This window comes from Arachis hypogaea, chromosome 16 (assembly GCF_003086295.3).
Source record: "Arachis hypogaea cultivar Tifrunner chromosome 16, arahy.Tifrunner.gnm2.J5K5, whole genome shotgun sequence".
Classification (NCBI taxonomy): domain Eukaryota; kingdom Viridiplantae; phylum Streptophyta; class Magnoliopsida; order Fabales; family Fabaceae; genus Arachis; species Arachis hypogaea.
The window spans coordinates 120,498,337-120,504,879 of NC_092051.1; the positions used below are offsets into that span (position 1 = coordinate 120,498,337).

Below are 6,543 nucleotides of genomic sequence, written 5' to 3' on the forward strand. Positions count from 1 at the left end.
GTTACTTGAATTGTATGAAAGATGTTTATGTGATTTTGCTTTAATTGATTTGTATGCACTTTCTGAATGCCAAAAAGTGTAGGATTTGTTTGTTTTAAAATCAGTTTAAAAAAATATTTAGTCGCTTGAATTAGTTACTTGATTTGGTGAATACTTAATCAGTTTAAAAAGGATTTAGCCACTTGAATTAGTTACTTGAATTGGATAATACTTTTTTTATTGAAATGACAAGTTTTCTAATTGGGCAATTTGTTAGGAAAGAAAATGTTATATTTAATGGATGTAAATTATATTTTAATGTCTCAAATTTTTCAATTTTATATTTTCTTATCTAAAGGTGTCAAATTCATTTTTGGTAACTGATTTAAAGCCCTCAAATTTCTTTTTGTTATTTGTCCTCAGCTTTCATGTATTATTTGAAGCTAGAGACATGTGATCATTTATCCGGTTGAGAGACGAAGCTCTCAGAGGAAGTTAAGGTAAGTCATTTTCGATTTTGCTTATTGTTGTATAAATTATGTGTAATTTGTTCTCTTTTGTGTGGCTTTATAATGTTTCATATTGTTCTCTATTAAAGATTTAATGGGGAAAAGTTTTTATATGTTTACTTACAATTCTTTCTTTTGTTTTTTCTCTATTTTTTTGGTTTTTATTTTCCTGAATATCTATTTTGTAAAGACATATCTTTTCTTTTTTATGAAATTTCCAATGTAATTGGGTTTGGAGATTTCTAACAATTGGATGTATTTGAAACTGCATTAAAAATCTGTTGGGGAATGGAGGATGTGGTGCATGCTGATGCGCCTTTAGATCATGCTTCAATCCGGATTTTCTTCAACCAAAATAGGTTAGTATTAGAATAATAATGTGATGAAGGGTATTGCTTATTTGCTTTAATTTTTCATATTGTTAGTATTAAAATAGTAATAATAATAATATTACAGTAAAAAATAATAATTATAGTATTAAAATGCTAGAAACATTAAATTATTATTGATATAGTTTCTTTATGACAAAGTATAAAATTAGTGTTTTCATGAACAATTTTAAATTCAGTTTCAAATAATGTAATATATCGTCATCTAATCTAAAAATAAAGTATATCCTATTTAATATGGATAATATGTGACGTTGTTATTATTGTGATATTTATTGTTATTAATTTCGCATTCATGACATAAAGAAAATGGTGATATCTATAATTAATATTCAATATAGGATAAAAAGGAGAATTTTTTTTAGTTATTATTATTATTATTATTTGAAAAAGGTTTAAACTTTTAATAGCTGACAATTAATTTTAGTATGCCTCTTCAGATACTTAATAGATTTTAGTGTATACAGTTTTATATTTATTATTTAAAAATAACTTATTTTCTTTCTCTTATAATTTTTAATATATACACTTCTCTTGATGATATATGTATTTTTGTATAATAAAAAGCTAAATATACATCATGATAATTATCTGCAAACATTTAAATTGTAACTTAGAGAATTTGATGGGTCAAGTTCAAGCCAAAATCCAAAAGTCACCATTAAATAATTTCTATTCCTTATATTAGACTCGATTCTCTCCCTTAAGAATCACTCCGACTTAGTGTTTCTCGATTCCAATCTGTAGCTTGTGATCTCCAACGTTTCGCAATTTGTGCCATCCTCCTAAGTTTTCATTTTTCACAATTCTAGTGATTCTGTTGTATTTTTCCTTCGGATCTTCTAGGCTGGCTTGACCTTCCGGTGAGCGTGATGATCAGGTGTGTGGAGTTGTGGTAGCCCATAGCCATTGCAAAGCAAAGGAATATTTTCGGTGGTTGCGTTTTGGACTATGTCGGCTTTGATTTGCTTAATGCTATATCACTACAATGTATTTACACGACACTAGAATTTGTTGGCTATTGCTCTAGGTAATGAGAATGATTTACAATCGTTCTTAATTTTTAATTTATATATTGGGTTTCTTATATTAATAAGTTGTGATTTTTCAATCTTTTCTTCGTTTTCAGTTTTTTCTTACATTTTGAAATTTTTGTGTGTATCTTTTTAATTTATTTTACTTTTGTCACTTTTTGCATTTTTGTATTTTTTAGTAATTCTTTTTGCTTTTTTTTGTCAATAATAGTTTTTTAAATTTCTATCATACTTTGGTGTATTGAATTAGAACTAGGATTATTTCTGTGTTAAAGTATATTTAAAATTTGTTTGTTATATCTCTACTTTGATTTAAATGTAAACTTATGGTGATCCCAATAAAGAGGCTTTTCCTTAAGGGAATCTATAGATGATTATGTATGTCCATTTTATTTTTCCATTCTTGATGTGAAGAAAACAAAAAAAGTTTATTGAATGAGAAAAATAGTAGGCTTAGAGTAAGAATTGTTGGATATTAAGTTTGTTTTCCATTTGAATTTATGAATTAGTTTTAATCCTTCGTTATCTTATAATTTCAGGTAATCAGGCCAACAGGCTATGACTGCAAGCAATGAAGTACAACTAAAGAACAACTAAAGAGGCTTATCAGTGGAGTGAGGTAAAAGGTTGCTGTTCTGCTTTTTTTTTTTTTCCATTTGTTTCCTACTGGAACTCCAACTCTTGTTTTTCTAACCCTTATTATTTTTTAAATTGTGATATGTTAGTGTATAGTGTTTGTTTTTGTTAGTCTAACTATTTATTTTCTTTTAATTAATAATTAGCTATAGGTTTTTTTACTTGAGATTCAGAAATTAAAATCATGTTTTATGTTTAGGACATTATTATGGTGAAATTGAAGTTAAGATTGTGTCTATTAACATACCAAACATCATTTGAGTTGTTAATATTTTCTTTAACTTCTTATTTCTCAAAATCTCTATTTTTGCTGTTTGTCTGTTGTTGCATCCAATAAACTTATATCTACTTTCAATTTATTTTTTTAGGAACATTTAGAAGGGGGAGAAGGAAGAACTAAGTTTTTCATGCATTATATGCAAGGTGCTACCGTTTCCTCTAATGATGATGAGTTGATATCGAGTTAGTTGTTTAAATGATTAAGTTTATGCTATGAATGGGTATTTTCGTACATTATATGAGGTCAATCTTTACCTTTTCTTTTCTGTGGCAAATCCTTTCTTTTTGGCATTTGTTTTCAAAATAATATTGATTGATTGATTGATGCAACGACGACTTAATTACCTTTCATCTCATTACACTGTTGATCCAAATGCACAAACTGTAGGATTTATGTGTGTTAAAATCAATTTTAAAAAGGATTTAGTTACTTGAATTGTATAAAAGATGTTTTTGTGATTTTTCTTTAATTGATTTGTGTGCACTTTCTGAATGCAAAAAAGTATAGGATTTGTTTGTGTTAAAATCAGTTTAAAAAAATATTTAGTCGCTTGAATTAGTTACTTGATTTGGTGAATACCTAATCAGTTTAAAAAGGATTTAGCCACTTGAATTGGATAATACTTTTTTATTAAAATGACAAGTTTTCTAATTAGGCAATTTGTTAGGAAAGAAAATGTTATATTTAATGGATGTAAATTATATTTAAATGTCTCAAATTTCTCAATTTTATATTTTCTCATCTAAAGGTGTCAAATTCGTTTTTGGTAACTAATTTAAAGCCCTCAAATTTGAGTTGTTTTATAAGGGATAATATTTGTTAATTTTTATTGATCTCTCATCTTAGTTATCATTATTGATGTGATTCAGAGAGATACTTGATATTCCCAATAAGATTTTACTTTTTATATGTCTCCTAACTCCTATATATGTAAAATTAAATTTTTGATAATTATAGAATCTATTTTCTAGGCTCAGTTTAGTGTAATGTTTATGATGCAATGATATGAGGTACTTATGTTGATTGATGTACTTTTGTTATATGAATTTGGTAGAAGTATAGTATATGGGTTAGAAGTCTATGATGAGGTGGTAGGGTTCAGTTTGGTGTGAATGGATTGTAGGATAATTTATGACTCTATAATAGCATTAGATTTGTTGAATCATGTCTTTTCCTATTGAATTAGTAGTCTATGATAGATTGTTATCTTTTCTGTGTTTTTCCCTTTTTATTTCAAATGAATATGAATTTAATTTAATTTTTATATTCCTTTTTATTTATGTTAGATATGGTCTTTTACTTTTTTTTTCTTTGCATGTTGATTTTTTGTTGTATTTTTTTTTTTGAGTTAATACTCAAATTCATCCCTGAAAGATACCTCGATCTCCATATTAGTCCCCGAAAGATAAAGTTAATCAAAAGAGTCCTTGTAAGATACACGACTGAATCAGGTTCGTCCTTCCGTCAATTCGTTTGATGACTTGGCTAACGTCTGCTGATGTGTGACGTTAACTGCCACGCTGGCCGAGAAGGAAAACGACGCCGTTTTGAGTGGATGCCCAGATAGTCATGATTCGGCGTCGTTTTGTACGCAGAGTGGATTCAAAACAAGGCCAACTCCGAGCTCTCTTCTCACCAGAAGAAGATCTTCAAAGTTGATGACCACATCGGCGTTGCCATCGCCGGACTCACTGCCGACGGCCGCGTTCTCTCGCGCTACATGCGCAACGAATGCATCAACTATTCCTATACCTACGAGTCTCCTCTTCCCGTTGGACGACTCGTCGTTCAGCTCGCTGACAAGGCTCAGGTATCAAGGTTTAGGGTTTTTGGTTTTTTGTTACTGTTTTGGTTCTTGGATCGTGCAATTGCTATGGTGCAATTGCTATGCTAGGATTTATTTTGTGTTTTGAAATGTTTGGATTTGCATATGCAGTTTTGGTATTTTTTTTATTAATTTGAATTGTCAAATTTGACAGTCCTATAATTGTTGATTATGTTAATTGCGGTGGAATTGATTGGTTTTTAGGTTTGTGGTGTTATTTGTAACTGTGAGTAGTGATGAAGTGTGGAAGTTCTCTTTTATGATGAATTGAGGGTTTTGTAGTGTGGTTTAGTCATCTCGGTTATGGTGCTAAAATTGGCTATGATGAAAGGATGATTGTATATGGCATCAGCTATTATCATATATGTTCAAATTCCATTCTTTTAAGTATTTATTACCTTTTGCAGTGGTATTGAGTGTTAAAAACAAAAAGTTTCTTTAAACTGGTACTGATTGCTATAGTGTTAAATATGAGATGTTGTGGTTATGCTGCTTGTAGTTTGTACATTCGAACTAAGTGGCTGGAAATTATTACAAATATGTTTTAATTTGCAATTTTTGTCTTCTGTTTTTGAATGTATTTGTGATGGACCTCAAAGTTAGTTATGGGATGTGCATTTTGAAATGTTGTCAATCTTTTCTTATTCTGTTTGAAGGCTATTGAGCTGAGCTCTTAAATGTGAAATGACTAGTTAGCTGCATGCAAAAACTAACAATATTCTTTGGTGTCTTTGATGCTAATGTAATGGGAAAGCTATTTAGCTATGATGGGGGAATCAGTTCACCTAGTGTGCCTTGTGGTGAGTTATAGTCATTAACTAGATGTGCTTCCTCTAATTTGGTTTGTGAGAGGCCATTGGTCCACAATCTGTCTGAAGTTTGAATAGCTCATTGAATCTATGCAACATATTAATGGAGTGAGAGGAAATCTTGAATGGGGCAACATCTATGTCATGCAACTCTATGTTTACCTGGCTTTACTTTGAAGATATGTGGTGGGGTGTTGAAGATATATGCAACTCTATGCATATTAAGGCATGTATAATGTCTATTTTGTAAATATCTACAAATTTGATGTATGAAAGAAAGAAGTATTTGCTGAATTTATTATAAGAGCTCTTTCTCTTGTGATGCAATTTTAATGGCAGGTTTGCACCCAGCGGTCATGGAAACGTCCTTATGGGGTTGGCCTCTTGGTCGGTGGAATGGATGAATAAGGAGCTCACCTCTATTATAACTGTCCAAGTGGAAACTATTTTGAATATCAGGCTTTTCGCTATCTCTGCTGAGACAATCAAGGGGACTAGTTCAGCCACTGCTAAGAAGCTTGCCAACTTTATGACCTTCGTTCCTACTCTAGGTTTCAAGCCCCAAGAAAGACTGATAAATGACTTTGATTGGTGTTGAAATGTATTCTGGTTGAATTTGTTTTTGTGTGAGGATACTTTATGTTTTTTTGCACGGGGCAATTGAACTTCCATTATCAACATTTTGGTTATCTATGTAATTGAAAGTTGTACTATGCCCTTTTATTTTGTCTAGCATACTTTGCTGTGGTTTGTATCCTCATGTAAAACCTTTTTATTTTGCTCCTTAAGACAATGTGACAACTAGCCTTCCATGGCAACTCAATGTTTAAGAGTACTTTGACTACTAATTTTATTCATTCCTTAGTACATCTTTCTGTAATAGTGATTCGAATTGGTTTGGAACCTTTGAATTGGATTGTGTAGTCTTAATCTTAAATAACCAAATGCAACATCTATTCTCATTCAACAAATTACTCTCATTACAGCATGACATATCAACACATTTTGTTTTACTTGGAACTAGATAACAAACAACAAACCATTACATTAAGGACTACTACCACAAACAGGAAAACTATTAA

At 30.4% G+C, this 6,543-nt stretch overlaps 1 long non-coding RNA gene across 1 annotated transcript; it reads left to right on the forward strand.

The window, feature by feature from the left end:
- The first annotated feature begins 432 nt into the window (after window positions 1-432).
- LOC112754777 (uncharacterized) lies at window positions 433-6,297 on the forward strand. Its single transcript, XR_003814587.2, has 5 exons — window positions 433-847; window positions 1,724-1,907; window positions 2,451-2,530; window positions 2,916-4,637; window positions 5,801-6,297. It is a non-coding gene; the product is annotated as an uncharacterized lncRNA (long non-coding RNA).
- Window positions 6,298-6,543: the final 246 nt, after the last annotated feature.